Source organism: Mus musculus, chromosome 1, assembly GCF_000001635.26.
Source record: "Mus musculus strain C57BL/6J chromosome 1, GRCm38.p6 C57BL/6J".
In the NCBI taxonomy this organism is placed as follows: domain Eukaryota; kingdom Metazoa; phylum Chordata; class Mammalia; order Rodentia; family Muridae; genus Mus; species Mus musculus.
The window spans coordinates 138707486-138727529 of record NC_000067.6 but is presented as its reverse complement, the minus strand read 5'-3'; the positions used below and the strand labels follow the sequence as shown (position 1 = coordinate 138727529).

Sequence of the window (20044 nt, the reverse complement as noted above, 5' to 3'; positions counted from 1 at the left end):
TTTTTTAATGTGTTGCTTTGTTTTTGTTTTGTTTGCCAAAATGCTGGAAATAGTGTAGTTCCTGTTGTTTTTCTAAACTTACCCCATTTTCCTTCAGCTACAGAGCAAATTCCTGTGTTAGTGATAACACCACTGAACAAAGAAAACTCTCCTTAGGGTACACAGGAAATGATATAGATCACCCTGAAGAGCATCTGACATTTTATTGTGCACATATGAAGAAGCTGGATGAAAAGAACTCATGGGAAGAGCTTCCATTAGAGATCTCAGTGGTGGGCTGAGGGAATAGAAAAAGTGCTTGTCATATACTTGAGACCAGTCCTCAGAATTGACATTAAAAAAGTGCCAGACATGATGATGCACACTTGTGATCCTGGTGCTCAGGAGATAGACATGTAGCCAATCAGCATAGCTTATTTAGTGACTTCCAGGCCAATGAGAGACACTGTACGAAAACATCAACAGCAAACAAGGTAGATAACATCTGATGAACAACAGTAAACTGACATCTAGCCTACACATACACCCACACATGTGCACCCTTAGAAACACCTCACACACACCACAAAATTTCAATAGTTGAAAGTGTTAACAGGCCAGAAAAAAATTAGATTGGAATGTCCTGTGTAATGTTGTTTGGGAGTGGTCACACAGCAGAGAATCATGAAGGGCTAAGAAGGGTTAAGTCTTTCAAAGACTGGTTCCTCATCTGCTTCAGTTGGACTATCAAGAATTATAAGAATAATACCAGAGAGGAAAATTGATTTGGAAATAAGTAGCCCTTTATAATACATTGTTCTTTCTTTCCTTCTTTCCTTCCTTCCTTCCTTCCTTCCTTCCTTCCTTCCTTCCTTCCTTCCTTCCTCCCTTCCTTCCTCCCTTCCTTCACTTAAGACAGGGTCTTATCATGTACTTTAGGCTGCCATTGAACTTTAGCAATCCTGCTGTCTCTGTCTCCCAAGTCCTGAGATTATAAGCATGCAGTGCTATACCTTATTATAATACTGCACCTTATTTTATCTTCTTTCCTGCCTTGCGTCCTTTTCTTCTTTAGTTCTTTTTTTTTTTCTAAGACAGCATCTCACTATGTAGATCTGGGTCACCTAGAATTCACTATCAGATCCAGATGGCCTTGAATGCCCAGAGACTCACCAGCATCTGCCTCCTACTGTGGTATCCATTGGTAGAAAGCTACTGGCTATCACCAATTTAAAGATGGCCTTCCTCCTGCAAGGTTTCTCTGTGTTAGTGTTCCTCAACATCATGTGTGCCATGCACCGCATTACCAGCTCACGCCCTGTCCCTGCTGTCATTGCTGCTGCCCATTTTCTTTGTTACCCAGCAGCAAAGTCAGAATAGTTGTTATAACAACATGCAGTTAACGTTTAAATATCTATGTCTTTTTCATTATTAGCTCTTTTATGCCCAACGGGAACCACTCTGATATAAAGAGAACATCTTCAGAGACTGTCACTTTGGTGGGAGTCACACTCCTGCAAACCTACTGGCTGGAGAGAGCTTGAGGCAATGTAAAATGGTAAAGGTTTAAAAGAAGTTTCTTTTACATGTTCTTAACAAGCACTGACAAAATCATTTTACCTCATTGTGTGTGTGTATAACATGCAAATGTGTGAATTTGTAGTGTCTACATTGTTTTGTAGGGTTTGTTGTTGCTGGTCTCTAACTAGGTGTTGAGGTTTGGCCGTTAGGGCATGAGGGTTGGCCAAGAAGCTCCAGGGATCCCCCTGTCTCTGCTTCCCAGTTGCTATCAGCATGCCAGGCCCTCAAGCTGACAATAGCAAGCACCTTACTGACTGGGCTCCTCCGCAAGCCCCTCCTTAAAGAACAGAATTGCAGCGTTAGTGTTCTATGGATGCCATGTGATTGAGAAGGACAGCAGCCATCATTTGTTTGCTTTTGCGTGTGGGGTGGGGGTCGGGGGCTCATTCATAACTGATAAATAAAGGAATAGCCCGTTTGGCAAAGGAGAGATGTGGTTCTGTGTACTCAAGAGAGGCAAGCAGGGAGAAAAGGCCTAAAGGCACTAGTCTAACAAGCTAAGAGGTCACCCAAGAAAATACAACAGGAAGCTGTGATCCTCTGACCTACAGAGCAAAAGAATCATTTCTGAAACCTAAGAAACAGGAGATGTCTGGGTCTTTTTTATTTTTAATTCACTTTATATCTTGCTCAGTGACCCCCCCTCCCAGTCACCCCTCCCACAATCCTTATTCCCCCTCCCCATCCCTTTCTCCTCTGAAAGTATAGAGCCCCCCCTCCCCATATTCCCCCATCCTAGCTCATCAAGTCTTAACTCAGGCTTCCTGGATTTGAATCTCTGTTACAGGGCAGAGAGAGAAAGTTCTCCTTTGTTTAAAATATATATTAATGTTCTTATCCAGAGAACACAAAAGAGTGAATTTTAAGAAATTCTCCCAACTTTTGGAGACAGTAAAATTTGGGGTCACCATCTTCCAGCAGCGTGGACTTAATCACTTTGAGGCTCGGTTTCTGTCAGAGGGAAGTAACGTCAACCTCTCTCAAGGGGCTTCTGAGAAATTTAAAATACCTAAAGCTGCATGGTGCCTGGCACAGAGTATATTTGGAGATATTTACAGTTTTGACATTTTTAGGAAAGTTAATAGCTGTGTCTTCCTGCACTCACCCCCCCCCCCCCCCCGTTCGAAGCGATGCAGATTGTGAGTCTCTTAGGTGGGTCTGTCGGGCGAAGAGCCGCGCTTTCATTTGAGCACCCGTGAGGATGATGCATTGTTAGCTGTAAAATTAACAGGGGGAAGATAATCTGCTTATTGTGAGCATCTTTGTCTGCACTCTTTAATGCCCGTTTTTCTTGGAAATAATAGAACTGAGAATTAGCTTCAAAAATAGACAGTAAAAAATCTGAAACACCACACTGGTTCAGCCAGCAGCTTCCTTAATAATGCTGAGCCAAGGGAAGATCTTGGTAGAACACACCAGCCCTCCAAGAAAGCCAAATCCTTAGTTCAAAAGAAAAATCCTGAACCACTCTTCTTTATAACATTATGAATGGGTTTTTATATGACTTTATATATACATTTAAATCGGTAAGAATCTTTCATTATGACACAGTGATATACAAAACCTCACACTTGGAAAACTGATAACTTTGAATTGATAGGATTTTTGGGAAAAATAGTTGTTCCTTCTTGACTTTTTTTTTGTACTTTTTTTCTTTTCTTTTTTTTTTTTAATTACGTATATTCCTCAATTACATTTCCAATGCTATCCCAAAAGTCCCCCACACCCTCCCCCCTCCCCAATCCCCTACTCACCCACTCCCATTTTTTTTGGCCCTGGCGTTCCCCTGTACTGGGGCATATAAAGTTTGCCTGTCCAATGGGCCTCTCTTTCCAGTGATGGCCGACTAGGCCATCTTCCTTCTTGACTTTTAATAGGATAATAGTCCCAAGTTATAACTGATAAAATTATCATGTACAGTGATTTTTTTTTAAAGGCACAAACCTGTGTTTAAATTCTTCACATATATAAACTTTTGAATAACAAACTGAATTTTTAATTTTTGCCAGATAAACTAATATTTTCTTTTATGTCTTCTGCTATATTCAACTTTTCCCAAATAGTTGATATTTTCTTCTCATTCACTGGGTTCTGTAGGAATTATCTTGGCTGAGGAATTATAATTTTAAGCTCGCATCTCTGTGAGAAGCCACTGAGTCCTTCCTGCCATTTTGCTTTTTCCCCTACACTGTTTTCATGACTTTTCCTTTTTATTAAGCAAAAGGGTGGGATTCCTTCATATTTCCCTTCAATTAATTTTGACATACTCTTTACCAGATAAATCTTTTTAAAAATACATTTTAGAAAATGGATTATAACTATATAATCCATTTAACTACATATATAATCCATTTAACTATATATAATCCATATATTATATATAATTATATATAATCCATATATATGGATTATAGTTATAAATAACCAAAATAAATAATGATATTCACTCACACATGTCTAGAACCTGTTTTTATGCAAGGATATTCAGCCTGCAAAATACATGTATTAATGCAAGTGAATTCATAGACTCGGAATGCTGGAGTTGAAATTGTGAATAGTGGTTGTGTGAGCCTCTTTTATGGGGAAAAACTAATTTTAGGATTCTAGCGCATCACTTTTTCTATTTATTCTTCAGCCTCATTGTTTACAATTATCTTAGCCAGCCTCACTATTAATAGTAAGCTGCTGTCAGGATGGCTGTGACAGATTTCAGATGGCCCTTCATTGTCACTGTCTTCATATGGTCTTATACTGTTAATCTTCAGAGATGCATTTTCTCTGTTTAGTAAGTGTGTCTGATATTTAGATATTCTGACAGCATCTGTCATTCACCTTCACCAGCATTTTCAGTTATTAAAGTAAATAAAATATAACAAATATCAATATAGCTTAGAGTTGACAAACAAAACATTGTCTGATAATCTTGTAGAAATAACCTTTTTATTATAAAAATAACCTTTGTTCATTTTAGGAAATTAATATAATTCACAGAAACACAAAGAAGAAAATATATTCTCAAGTCCATTACTCTCTGAAAATGAATCTTTAGTAGTTTGGTGTGTATGTATCCAGGTAGACTGACGTGGATTCTAGACAGAGAGAAACATATCTGTTCAGTATTTTTATGTACTTAGGCCACATTAAAATACTTTTAGCCTTCAAAAGTGGATACATAAGCATCTTTAATTATTAATAGGCATTTGTGGGGATTGAAACAGACTTCTTTTTAGGTAGATGTTAATCTAAATCTAAAGAATGAAACTCAGAATGAATTTTCTCTATCATAATGAGAAGTTAAATTCTCACCTAAAGGACAGATTTCCATGTTGTTATAGAAACAATTAAGGCACCATATCAAAAACAACTAGAAAAAAACCCACCCATATGTTGGTTATTATTAATATTGCAAAGCTTGTATGTTCAAAGCAAGGTGATATAAATGTATATGCTTGTTTTGCTTTTGTTTTTAGAGCAGGGGATGGCTGTGTAGTCCAAGGTGGCCTTGAACTCGTAACCTTCCATCCCTTAGCTGCTGAGAGCTGTAACTACCGGTGTACACTACCATGCCCAGCCCAGATTTATTCATAAAATTTTTATAGCCAGAAATGAACAATTAAATGTAAATAAACATAACTCTGAGAATTAGGTTCTTTAGAGGACAGAAGAACAAAGTCCATTTATTTATAAGAATAAAGTTTTAATTTTTGCATAGGAGGAACTTTGTCTTATCTTCTTGTTTAGGGAACATTATCGTCATGTTAAATATAAGCATGTGTTTGGAGGACAGTTGAAGCTCATTTACTGAGGAGTTGAGTGCCGTGGAAGCTGAGTACATTTTCCTAATTCATTTCCATGGGAACTTGGTATGTTAGGTTGGGATTGAGACCTGTGTCTCCTGTCTACCTTCCTTAATGTGTTTATATACATGGAAGAGTCTTCCCTTTACCGTTGAGTTCTATTCTCCTTTATTATATTTATTCTGAAACTCAAAGGACTAACCCAGTATTAAGCTTGCCTTGTTCAAATCTATTTAATATTTTATCAAATCACCTAAAAGCAATAACTTTCAAATAAAACAGATCTACGTTTTAATTCTCTCTATACTATCCCATGGGTATGTGACCATGTGAGTTAACGTTGCATCTCTCTGGTTCTTTTGTCCACCTGTATCACACAGTTGCACCTAGTGAGAGCAATTCCTGACAGCAGTGGTTCTCAACCTCCCTAATGCTGTGACCCTTCAATACAGTTCCGCATGTTGTGGCGACTCCCAACCATAAAAGTATTTTCATTGCTACCTCATAACTGTAAGTTTGCAACTGTTGTGAAATGTAATGTAAATATCTGTGTTTTCTGATAGTTGTAGGTAACTCCTGTGAAAGGGTCCTTCAGCCCACAAAAGGGTCGCAGCCCACAGGCTGTCTCAAACTCCCACTGACCTGTATTGATAGCACAGAACTCAGGTGCTTTCTGCCCGGGAATCTGTGATCCTTTCTCGTCTTACCTTGCAGTTAGTTTCGTGAAACATTGTAACATGAAATCCTTTCTTAAATAGGAACTGAAACAATGTCTTTTTATGGCTTGATCAAGGTTAAAAAGGCAGACTGTAGCACCTCAGATTGCTAGTGGGAATTAGTCCAGATACCAACGTGTGAGCATTGGGGAAGCTTCAGGTCAAGAGGCTGCAGAGACCGAGAACCTTATGAAGAACCAGAGCCCATAAGAGGTCTGCACTCCTGTGGGTATCCCTGAGAGCCAGATGTCTTAGCAACAATCTCCGCGTAAGGGCGAATGCTTATACTTGGGCGCTCCGTGCCCAGGGATAGAGAATATGATGTAAGGAACCATCAAGTATGACGAGATCCCTCCCCTGCAGCAAATAAACAAAATGAGGTGGAAACCAAAACAGAGAGCCTGCTTGATAATCCTCAGCAGTGCACTGCGTCATGAAGGGTAGTTTAGCCCAAATGGGGAAAGCTCTGCCAAAAAAGCTGAAGGCAGGCAGGCAGAGCCAAATTAGAACAGAGTCAAAAATTTGTCATACCTTTGTAATTCACACAGCAGCCTTCTCAGCTCAGCCACAAGCTGTCCAGATGTTAGCCATCTGACTCTTTATAGCCATGGTCTGTTTTTTCTTTAAAGCCCCCTTTCCTCCTCAGAGTTCCCAGACCCGTGGTGTTTCTCTTGTTGAGTAAGGAAGAATGGATCTTCTCACTTTACAGGACCGTTTATCCCTTTCAGGAGAAATATTTTGAGACCTCAGATTCTTTGATTCAATTTACACTGAAGCAAGGAAATTTAGCAAATAACTGACTAAATAATAAACTGGGCATCAGACAGGCTTAGAGTAGAATTTTTGAACAAATAAATGCTTATGGGTCCCTTGAACAAGCCAAGTGTCTTAACTGCTCTGTAGCAAGTTAATTGACTATTCCTCAGTTTCTCCCATGGCACAATACAGATAATAACGCTGATATCACAGTACTAAATAAGATCCTGTCCATCAGACATTGACCACAGTTCCCACTGTATACAATCTGCATTGGTGATTTTGTTTAGAATTTGCTTTATTGTGTCTTTTTTCTTCTTCGAGTTCCAGAGACAAAAGCTCCCAAGATGGTGATAGGTAACAGAAGAGTCTTTTTGTGTCAATTTAATGATGACCCTGTCATTTACTCAGTATTGGCTTCAAAACAGAATGTAGTTGCACTTTAGATGTAAAAATGCCAGTGCAGGAACTGGGCACCAACAAGGTCACCATGGTCAAATGACAAGGTGAGCCTCTTCTCATGCCAGAAGCCAGTTTCTCAGCTCAATCCATGATGAGACTAATCTATTTTCCTCTAAGAAAATGGTTTTCAAAAACAGAGGAAAGATATGTAATAAACAAACTTCCACCTGAGGGTGGAGTCTCAGCTGTTAAAAAGATAAACTATTCTTGCAGAGGGCCTGGATTCAGTTACAAGTACCCAGGATGGGTGGCTCCCAACTGCCTACAGTTCCAGCTTCAGTGGGACCCAGTGCTTCTGTTCTCCACAGACACCAACATTCACATGCAGAAAAACACATACACACCATTAAAAACAAACCAACAAACCAACAAACCAAACACTTCCAAACTATCCTATAAATCAGAAGCTCGGTGTTCAAGCAGATAGTGTGCCAACAGGGCCACAGATCACAGGTCAAGTAAAACAGATCACTCTATAATTCCCAGTTTGCTTTCATTTAAATACAAAAATAAAAGTAAACCACAAACTCAGCTACTCCTTTTTTCTTTTTTTTTTTTAAACAAAATGGAATCAAACAGAACAAGGAAACAAAAAGAATAGCACTTTTTCTCCACGTACAGTAGCAGTAAGATTTAGGGGAATCTGGAGAGGGCCTCTCGGCAGTCAGGAGACTCATGGCCTTTGCTGATGTTGAATGTCAACACATTTGATGGACAGCATAAAACCCGGCAGCTTCCAAAATGATCCTATCCAGTGACATGTGTGGCATGCAACAGCTGGGACTGTTTTAGGTCATGGAAAAGTAATTAGTGTATGACACACAATGCGGAGACACATTTATGTTTGATCACAAAAACATAACCAAACAGAATAACCTTCTGTTTCAAGTTTTTGAATATATGGGTAAAAAAAAAAAAGTAGTCTGTGGCAGCTTTTAAATCCAACTACTTAGGTTTGTTTGTTTGTTTGTTTGTTTGTTTTCCTAAAAGAATCCTGACACCTGGGCACTGCCCCAAAGATATTATTTGTGAAGAAGCCCAGAATATTCCTTATAAAACTCCTAAGGGGATTGGTCCCTGGGCTTTAGTGTTATAGCACGGTACTGTTGGCTTTTAGACATTGTATCTTTATTTGACCTTGAAAACGATTCCTTATTTTCAGTGTGTGTGTGTGTGTGTGTGTGTGTACACATACGTGCACGACTGCTCACTAGAATACAGGTGCTTGGGAGGGTGTTGGATCCTCTGGAGCTGGGGTTACAGATAATTGTGAGTGTGGGTTGTGGGTTGTGGGAAGGGAGCCTGGCTCCTCTGCGAGAGCAGCTTGTGCTTTTAGCCTCCGAATGACCTCCTCAGCCCCGGTTCTTACCTTCTTTATGCAAGAGTAGACCAAGATGTTTGTGGGTCAGAAGAGAGATTGAAGCATTTGAAAACCAATGTGTCTACAATGGCTTTCCTAGAAAATGTCACATTGGCAGGGGTGAAGCTGCAGCTCAAAGGTGGGCTGTTTGCATAGATAGCATGGGCAGGCCCAGGCAAGGCTCAGCCAAGCAAAAACAGGAACAAAAGAGGATCACACAATAGATTCCATGGATTGTGGCTGCTATGTCTTTGGCCAGTTTGCAGTGTACCACAATGAGTATGTACTTGATATATTTGAGGAACACTAGGAAGGCTAATATGGACAGAGAACAATAAGCAAGAAGGAGATACAATGAGATAAGACCAAAAGCCAACAGTGGTGAGACACTATGAAGTTGTGTAGACTGGTATCAGAATCTGACCTCTTTCCAAAATTGAAACAGGGACATATGGTATAGTTTGAACAGAGAAATTTCATGATAGAGGGCTTGTGTTTTAGCAGAAACTACCATAGCTTTAGTGAGGCTGATGAAAGAGGCTGGATTCTAGATAGACTTGGAAAATAGAAGTGATGGGATTTGCTGATAGGTCATACGTGATGTATGAGTCATAAATATCTATCAGTGTGTGAACAGAAAATACAACAGCACAGGTGGAACTTGCAGACACTATTGTAAGTGAAAAAGTGAAGCACAGAAAGGCAGATGTCACAATTTCTCTTTATGGTTGGAGTTGTAATGAGCCAGTTTCTTAGCCAAACAGAAGATCAGGCACTGGTGACAGGAAAGAGTGTGGGAGTCCTATAATGTGTAGTAGAACACAGATGAAAAGAATAAATTCTAGTGTTCTACACAACAGGAAGGTAACCCTAACTCACAACAATTTACTGCTATTTATGCCTATTATGTAATATGAAAATATATGCAGGTTATTATTTTTAATTTAATTTTTGAGGATTTCTTGCTGAGGAATATATTCATATCAAGTCCCCCTCCTCCTCTAACTCTGTGTCCCCACTCTCAAATTAACAACCCATTATTCTTTAATTATTATTATGACATGTATATAGATTTATAACCTGCTGAGTCCTTTAGGTGACTTATGTATATGTGTTTATGTCTGGCTATTTAAGATTGGATAATCTATGGGGTGGGTATCCATGGAGAAGACAGAGTCTCCCTTTTCTAGCAGCTGTTCATATCCTGTAGCTTTTTGTATACAAATGGGGCCTTGTGGGAATTCTCCCCTACACATTGGCATGTCAGCTGATGTAGTTCTTCATATTATATATATATTTCACCTTTTGCTAAAGATTTCTGTATTGTTATTATTACTATATTGAACTAGAAGAATCATTCAAAATTACTCAATGCAAACAAAAATGCTAAGAAGTTGTAGGCCTAGATTTTTCAAGACCTATTTTAATAAGGGTTTTCAAGTGCTTCAATCTCTCTTCTGACCCACCAACTAAAGTTAGGGGAGGAAGATGGTTAATAGGACAAGGATAAGGTAGACCTGTTTAGAAGTAGTTTTGGGGGAATACAGCAGTCTTCATTGCCAGTCCAGTCTAAATCAGCACATACAAATCACTAGCAGCAGTCTAGTCCAATCAGCAAACACCAAACACAAATCAGGACCAGCAGCTCCACCCAGAAGAAACCTCGAGGCTCTGCCAAGTTGGCATGAGTCCTGAAAAGCAGCAAGAAGCAGTTTCTCTAAGATGTCACGACAAGCGAAGCTCACTGCAGAGCAAAGTGTTGCAACGTGAACCAATGCAAAAACCTTAGTCTTTCCAAACACACCTGTCCTCTCACGTGTCTGCTTTAGCAAAACACCCTCTCACAGTACAGTTTCCCCCAAAACATCACATGACACAACTGAGCCTCCAAAGAAACCAGAAATTTCCACATCAAGAAATTCAAGATATAATAAACGGAGAGAGAAGTGTTTTCTACCTGAATTTGTTCCATCCTCATCCCACTGAAATGTTGCTCTGTGTGCCAGAAAAATGTACCACTAAAAACAGCAATAGTTGGACAGAAGAATGGATGGATGTCCATTTTGTTTATTTTTAGCTTAAACTTTAAGAAGAACATGCTATTAACAGAGATGGAAAAGGCTATGTAGGAGCTGTTTTGGAGTGACCAGGGGCTTCTGTTTATATGTTATACTTGAGAATCTCATTAGAATCCTGAGAGGAAAATTTGGAGGGAAGACAAGCTAAGATATTAAGTGTGAGTCAGTGTGTGCCTGGTGTCAAAGACTTGAAAGCTAATGGCTTTCCAGAACTAGTGAGAGCAGATAGCAGGACAATGTGGGGTGAAGACAAAACCCTGATTGTAGCTGCTTGGAAAGTGACAAGCATCCTCACGAGACAATGAAGGAGCCACTACTGGGAGATGGAGAACATGAGGAGGGGTGTTTTCAGCCAGAGATGTGAGCAGAAGGCTTCAAAACAGAAGTCATAAGCACTTCCTAAAGGTGACATAAGATGAATGTCTGAATGGACCATTTGTAAGAGAGTGAGAGATAGGACCTAGAGCAAGGGAGACTTTGGACAAGACTTGTGCGAGTTAGCTGGAAAGAGGAAAGAGGACACAGTGAGATGATTGGAATTGACTGAGATTCTCTCAAGTGTTTAAAAAGGCATAAAAGAATAATCTACACCAGGCAACATAGTTCATGTGCAGAAGCATATAGGGTTGTCCCCACCTACCCACTGGCAGGTGGAAGTTCATCTCTAGCAAGTCCATCAGACAGAGAAGGTGAAGGTCGGCAGGGCTGGGAGTGTGCTCAGGTTCCCTTCTCAGTGCCGACACTGCCTCTTTGAAATAGGAGATAGGTCACCCTCTGAAAGTGTAGGAGATCCAGCTGAAGCTTGAGGCTAGATATTGTATGAAATAAGTCTCTGGAAGATGAACAGATGCCCAAGAAGTGGAGAGTACATATCAGCAGAACTATGTGCCGAAGTGGGGCTCATGGTTCAGAATTTGGAGTCAGGCAAACTCGTATGTTTCTGAAATGGTTTACCAGCCATCTTCAGAGATGGAAGCACAGTGTGGAGTCCGGAGGTGCAGTTTATGCCAGTCAGTTATGTAAATTAATGGCATGGAATTGAGGGTAAACGTAAAGAAACTATGATAGCGAATGACTAATTTACACTACATAAAACAGAAGTGAGATCATCAAAGAGTAAATTGAGATCAGAAGACCGTGAATGAGCAGTTATATTCTGGCGCTATGGAAGCAGGTGTGGCAGGTGAGAGTGAATGAGATAATGTGGAACATAGAACAGTAACTCCAGAAACATCTATGCGGATTGAAATCACTATTAAAATAAGGGAATGTTAGCAAGTTTTACATTTAAAACTATCAAGAAATTACATAAACTAACCAGACACTAGAGGGTTGCATTGATTTGGTATGATCTCCCCCACAATCTTCATGTGTCAGAATCTTGGTCTTCAGTGTGATGACTTGGGGAAGAAGGGCTTACTGTAATGTTATCAGGCCACTAGGGGGCCCTACCCATTAGTAAGACTCGGGGATAGTCCACAGAGAAATGACAATTATAAACAACAACAACAACAAAAACCAAGTTCAGTCTTTACTCATTTCCTGGATTCCTGTCTTACCTAGTAATTGGTCTAGATCAGGTCGCATTATTATGGATTTTCAGTTCCTAAAACAGTAGTTGAGTAAGACTCTTGAGACAGGTTCACAGGTCACAGAGGTTGCTATTGACCTTGCTATGTAGCTGAAGCTGTTCGAATTCCTGGTTCCTCTGCCTCTACGTCCTAAGTGCTGGGATTATAGAAATGTTCCCATTACACCTGGCTCTCCTTAAAAAGAAATGCTCTGCCGAGTTTTAAGGACTTTTGGTATAGTGATAAAGGACTGAGAGTGATAAATGTAGAAAATTAGATGGAGGGGTCTGGTGACATGAGAGTCAAAATAAGGATGCTTCTTATGCAAGACATAGGTGAAAGCTTTGGAAGTAACAAAGAGGAACAAGAAGGACTCTTACCCATCACCTGGACTCAGGATGTCTGGAGTATGGGGAAAAAACCATCATAATATAAGGGGCTGTACAGGAAGCTGTGTCCTCAGAAGGGCATGAAAAAAATGAGAAAAGATTTAGAGAAAAAGGTAGATAAACGAGATTTTTAATACAGACACACTGTGATACAGAAGGCACAATGGAAGGGATTTATGAATTGGGAGTTGAGGGAAGATTGTGGACATATAGATTGATGTGAGAGAGGAAACTTGGCTGAAACATGAAGGTTAGCTGGAACACATGGAATAGCTCACATGGGCTGAAGTAAACATAGCTCCATTTCCATTAAAGGTCTTGTTTTACCTGCATTGTCTCAGAGTCATGTCCAACTTAGCATTTGTCCTGTGATTAGAATGACTTCTGGAGTTTCCTCTAAAGGACACAATGACTTGAGAACTAATAGGTCTAAGGCAGCCCAAGTGTTACATGAAGGTTAAAACATATGGACTGAGAACTGAGGTGGCTTTACTCCAGGCACGAGGGCGTTCAGGTATCACTCAATGCAAGTGATAAAGCCAAAGGCTTCCATTGGATGCAGGCATGTAGCTATGTGTTCACATGTTGGGTGGGTTAGAGTTTCTTAATTAAAAAACAGATTAAGGTCGAATACATTGAGATTAAGTTTTGAGAGACCTTGATAGATTTTGAGCCAAGTATAGCAAGCTACCAACCATTTTTTTTTTCACAAAGTTGGCAGATTGTGTTTATCCAAGTGTGGAGTATTGAAGCGGCAGACTTATGTTAGATACTTGAGAGACGATAGATTGGTTTTGGCTCACGGTCTCCGCACTTTCAGTCACAGTGGCTTAGCCCTCGGGACGGACTCTGTGATGACGTATTGGGCAGAAGGGGCCGAGCGAAGTGGAACTGCTCACCTTGTGTTCGCTGGTGATTAGAGGCAGGGATCGGGGATAAGATGGAATCCTCAGGACCCGATCACCTCTCAACAACTGATTCTACTAACTGGGGGCTAAGTTCTCAACACACAAGCCTTTGGGGGATGATCACTGCATATCTTAACCATGAAAGCCAACAAGTTACGTTAGCACTCCTCTGTAAACATATCCTGAATCCAGCCCTGTATATCACTCCAACTACAACCATACTAGTCTAAAGCACTGTTATTTCTGGTCTGTATGATCTATCCTAGTGTGGCTCTTGCTTCCAAGGTGCAATCCACCCTAGCATGGAAGCCACAGCACCAGAAACATGAGGCATCGGTTCACACTGCATCTATAGTCTGGAGGTCAAGGGAGATTGATTTCAATGCCCCTAACCCTTGCCCTCCCACTTTCTCCTGTTTGTCCAGTCCAGAACCCCAGCTAATAGAGTGCTATTACTCTTATCCAGAAACTCACTATGTAGATCAGGCTGGCCTCAAACTCAATACAGATCCATCTGCCCCTACTCCTTAGTGGGTTAAAGGCATGCACTGCCATGCCTGCTTGAAGCATATCACCTTCAAATCACGATATTTTACTCCAGGTCTCTAAAGTTTTGTGTTCATCTCACAATGCAAGGTGCATTTAGCCTAACTAACAAAGTTCCCAAAGTCTCAACAGCTTAAAATTATTCAATAGAATCACTTCTGAGGCTCAGTTGATCACTCAACTATGAGCCACTGTAAAAGAAAAAAAAAGGCAAGTTACACACTTCCAATGTACAATGGCACTGAGTAAATGTTCCCATTTCAACAGAAAGGAAGGAGTGAAGAGTAAGCAAAGAACAGGCTGAGAAAAATCTAAGCATTCGGACAAACACCACACTTACAGCTTTATGTCTGGCATTTGGGGTTCATGATAGACCTTATTAGGGTTCCTATGGCCTTGGACAACCACTCCCTTCCAGCTTTGCCATTTGCAGCACACAGAGCCTATCTCTTAGGCTGGCTCTACCCTGTCTCTGCATCTTCCTCTGGTGAGTATCCTATGGTTCTCACATCTCTGACATTTGAGGTCTGCATTCCATCTTCAGTTTCTATTCAAAGGCCTCTCAGGATCTCTTTGCAGAGGATCTGACACTGGCTTCCTAGAACATTGGCACAATTCTCTTAATACCTACCATTCTTGCATTCTTCAGGTCTGGAAACACACCCATGTAAATGACACTGCCAAGATCTGGTGCCAGCTTAAGATATAATTTGGTTTCACATTGCTTCAGCTGTAGTGATCTCTGTGTACTCTGGCCTTGAACCTGGAGAAACACTCCTTTAGGCCATTGTTTAGGAAACCCTCTGGTAGCGTTTTAGTTTGGACGTTCTCCTTTCAAGTTAACTTATGTTTTCATAAGCTGAAGCCTTTGCTTGGTGGGCTGTAACCCTCAGGGTACCTTTTCTATTGTTCCTATGCACAGTACCAGATTTCTTTTTAATTGTTCTGATCTCTGGAGTGATTAAAGCCATTTTGACTTAGCCCCTTTATCTGAAAATGTGAACTCATTTATGCATGTTTCCTTGCAAAACTGAAACCTCTCCTACCCCCATTGCTGTCCATCAGTTTGTCCATCCACCTCTTTTGAATTCATAATTCCAGACCATGGGCAGAATGAAGTCAGATTCTTTGCACAAGTGTGATACAAATGATATTTTAGTCCGGTTCCTCATAAAGTCATTATTCTTCTCTGAAACTTCAGGAGTCAGGACTCTACCAGATACATCTCCAGTGGCATTATCATCTTCTGAACTCCTGTCTATATGGTCTATTAGGTTCTGCTTGTAGGAATCCAGGGTTTCTCCAGCCTACTGATCTAAGCCCTTACATGTTCCCCTCATATACAGTTCTAAAGGCCTACATAGAACACAGCCAGGCTTATCACAGTGAAGGACTTACTGCTTAGTAGAGATTTCCTGTATTAGCTATCTTAATCACTGGACTGACAAAGGCAACTTAGTGAGAAGGAAGGTCAGGAGCAAGAGAGGGAGAGGAGGACGAGAGAGAAGCTGTATTCTGGCTCAGAGTTTGAGCATGTTCACCACTGCAGAGAAGAAATGGTTATAGAGGAGTGAAGCTGCTGGCTATATTCACAACAGGAAGCCAGGGTGGGATGAGTGCTTCTATATCATTCCCTTTCTATTTTGTATTTAGTCCTGGCCTCCAGACTGTGGAATGGTGCTGTTCACACCCAGCATGGGTCAGAGTCTTGCTTCTGTGCTGAGTCTAAATCCCATCAATTTGACAGTCAATTCTGACCATCACAAGGGTCTATCTGCATCGTATTTCATTTTTAAATTGCAGTTCTTGTTTTTTTTATTGCTGCTGATTTTTAAAATAATGAGTTCCTTATACACTGTGGATATTAATTGTAAGTCAGCTGAATAGTTGGCAAATTTATCCCATGCTATAGATTGTCTCTTCACTTCCTCTTTCCTTTTAAAGACATGTATGTATGTATGTATGTATGTATGTGTGTATGTATGATGTATGTGTTTCATGTGTGGTGTGGAGGTTAGAGGGCAACCTGCAGGTATTGGTTCTCTCCTTCCATGGTTCGAAGAACCAGAGATTCAGTGAGGTTGTCAGGTGTGTGAATTACTCAAAATGAAGTTTGTAAATGGAAACACTTTCAAAGGATGTCTTCATAAAATAGAATAGATATGTACATTGCATGATCATGTATGGAGTCCATGTGCATGTGTGTGTATATAGAAGCCAAAGGACATTTCTCTTAGGATTTCTATTGCTTAAAAACAAACAAACAATCAAAAAAAAAAAAAAAAAACAAGCAAAAAACCACCATGACCAAAAGAGAGTTGGGGAAGAAAGGATTTATTCAACTTACACTTCCACATCACAGTTCATCACTGAAGGAAGTCAAGACAGACTCAAGCAGGCCAGGAACCTCAAGGAAAGAGCTGATGCAGAAGCCATGGAGGGGTGCTGTTTACTGGCTTGCTTTCCATGGCTTGCTCAGCCTGCTTTCTAATAGAACCTAGGACCTCCACCCAAGGGATAGCACCACACAAAATGCACTGGGTCTTCCCCATTGATTACTAATTGAGAAAATACCCTCAGCTGATCTCATGTAGACATTTCATCAACTGAGATCCTCCTTCTCTGATGAGTCGAGCTTGGGTCGGGTTGACACATAAAACCATCCAGTACAATAACCTTGAGTGTCATTCTTCATGTGTCCTTCACTTTTTTTTTTTTTTTTTTTTTTTTTTTTGAGACAAGGTATGGTCTTAGAAACACCAGAAGTATATGATATCCATCAGGAAAACCTTAAGGTACCCCGGGCCAAGAGAGAAACATGCCACTGGTGGCAAGACTGTAGGGGAGGGCTGCTCCAATCTGTTGGAGCCCACGTGATGCCACCAGTTGTGGGTGCGGGGCATGGATCTGCAGGCTTTGCTGTTTGTATCTCAGATGGTCATGTCCTTTAGCCCCTCCCAATTTTTAATTTTAAAAGATTTATTTTATGTGTATGTGTTTTGCCTTCATGTGTATATGTGCACCGCATGCATGCCTGATGCCCACAGAGGTCAGACGGTGTTCTATCTCTAGGGACTGGAGTTATAGATGGTAGTAAGCACTATATGGGTGCTGGGAACTGAACTCAAGTCCTCTATAAGAACAGCAAGTGCTCTTAACTGTTGAGCAGTCTCTCCAGCCCCAACTGTCCTGAATAAGTCTCTTGTGTTGTTAATGTCATCTTAACATTTGCTTCTCAATGAGACATTGAGTTTAAACCAAATGTGTTAATGAGTTAAAACCAAACCATAAGATATTATACTATGTATGTATAGTAAAACATTACAGCCTGCCTCATAAATGTGCATAGTTTTATGTGTCAGTGAAAAATCATCAACGTTAAAAAATGCATATTTGATGTCATGACTATAATCTTGCAACTAAGGAGGCTAAGATAGTCAGATTCCAGGGTTTTGCTGGCTAGCCAGCCTATTTAGCAAGTTCCAAGACAGTGACAAATTCTATCTCAAAAATATCAACGTGCATTATTCCTGAATAATACCACCCAAAGTTGTTCTCTGGCATCCACACATGTGCACAGGTACTCATTCTCTCTCTCTCTCTCTCTCTCTCTCTCTCTCTCTCTCTCTCTCTCTCTCCTCTCTCTCTCCCTCCCTCCCTCTCTCCCTCTGACTCCTTCCCTCCCGCCCTTCTTTCCAGTCCTTCCTCTATGCCTTCCTTCCTCCACTCCCCCCTTTCACTCACACACACACACACACTCACACACACACTCACACTCACACACACACCACACTCACACACACACACACACTCACACACACACGACTATGCACAGACACACACACACAAAAATAAACAGCAACTATAAACATCTGCATTTGCAATTTACATACTAAAAAATTAAAAGCTGTCTATACTGCTAAATCTTTTATGTCAGAATCACATATAGTGTATACTCCTCAGGCTTTTATATAATCTCACTGTGTCAGACATTCATCAAACATTATCTACCAATTAACTATCATATGCTACTGATTTGAAGTGCACACTGAATGTCAAGATCAGCAGAGGGAATTAAAAAACGGGTTTGAAGGTCCTCAAATTAGCAAAACCAATGAATATTTTAAAAACATGTTTTTTGATGTTTTGAGACCAAAGAGCATAGGATACAGATACACATGTTTAAATATTTTAAATAAAATAATCATTATGGGAGCACACATTCATTTCAACACAAGGGATTATAACCAAGGAGATGGTACAAATTACTGGAGGCCGATACTATTTACAGTGATGGGGGCTAGCTAGTCTGCAGGACTCACCGTCAGCTGAGCTGGCACTGAGCTGTGTGATCCTGATAATTTCTGCACGAGTCACTCATAACTCCCTGTGGGTGTTTTGCAAACAAGCAATACTACTTGCAAGATGGCTGACTAGCATTTGAGTGAAGTCTGTGGTCATGGATCTTTTCTTTGCACTTCAGTTCCACAAAGTGTGTCTAGGCTATGGCTTCTCTGTCATTCACACTACACTCTAAGAAGACGATTAAAAGTTTCCCCAGAAAGAGCTACAATATGGCAATAACAGCTATCAGGAAAGTAGGTTTAGTAGCCCGTGTTCTTTTTCACCTGCTTTGGCAAGCAAGCCCCGCCCTTCAGAATGTTACTGGATTTGGGCATATGGAGTGCAAGATACCCACAGAGGGGAGCACACTCAAGGTGAAGATAACGTTAAAAAATGGAAAGACATTTTAAAAAGAGCAAAGGTTTATTTTGAGTACATGGGTAATTTAGATTTTAGAATTAGTTTCACAATAAAAATGAATCAAACTGTTGTTCACCAAAAAGTAAAATATAATGCACTTTTGCTTTCAATTTTTAAGTAATTTGTGGAAATAAACTTGAAAAGCTTACTTGTTATTACTTCAGAAAAATAATGTACCACTGTGATTTTGTTCTAGAATTATAAATAATTAACATACCCTAAAGAAATAGCTGACATTTTCTTACTATGTCACATAGATTAAAAGGTAAAGTGGGAGATTAATTAATTTAGGATCACCTTATAGAGAGTTAAAAAAAAGAATCTTTTGTACTAAAATTAATGAATATGGTCTATAGTTCTGGGAACCACTTTGAAAATAGAGTTAAATTGAGCCTTAAAAGCTTCCTTGGAGCACTTCTGAGCTCTCCCGATTCCTTCTTTTGTCTGCTTTAATCAGCACAACCCTCTTCCTGCCTCTCCAGCACACTGCAGCGAGATGGGCATGGGCAGTGTGTTGGGGGCTACAGTGCCACCTGCTTAATTGGCTCAGCTACTGTAACTGCAGGTGAACTCTTTCAGAGCAAGACGCTTGTCACATTAGCCCCAGTGACACCTTTGAGTCCTTATGGTCTGTTTTTCTCTCTGTATCTCACAGGTGTGCACAATTATGTAGAGGACTCAACTTGACTATATATATATTTTATTATATTTTATTATATATATATATACATACATACATATATATATATAATAAAAAAGAAAATGTAAAATTTAAATTTTCAGTTCCATTTATTTACAAATTTTATTACCTCGCCTGTAAATTCTACTCTCCTTTAGAAGAGTGGAACAGAATTTTGTTTTATGATTTCTTTCTCTTTTTCAGATCTTTTAAGATAGGATCTTGCTGTGTAATCTTGGCTGGCTTGGAACACACTATATAGGACAGAATGGCCTCAAACTTGCTAACATTGTTATTATGAGCCTGTACTTTTATGCCTGGCTTTCATTTTACAACTCCATGGCTCTTTATGACTTAACAATATCTGAACTACAAGGAAGCATGAGAGACCCTCCCCATTCTTCACCCTGGTCATTGTTATCAGCTGCTGTTGTAAACCAAAGGTATCAACATTGTGC

General features: G+C 40.1%; 1 pseudogene; it reads left to right on the top strand.

The window, feature by feature from the left end:
* The first annotated feature begins 2690 nt into the window (after positions 1-2690).
* Positions 2691-20044, top strand: part of Gm8790 — a 35529-nt pseudogene continuing 18175 nt past the window's right edge.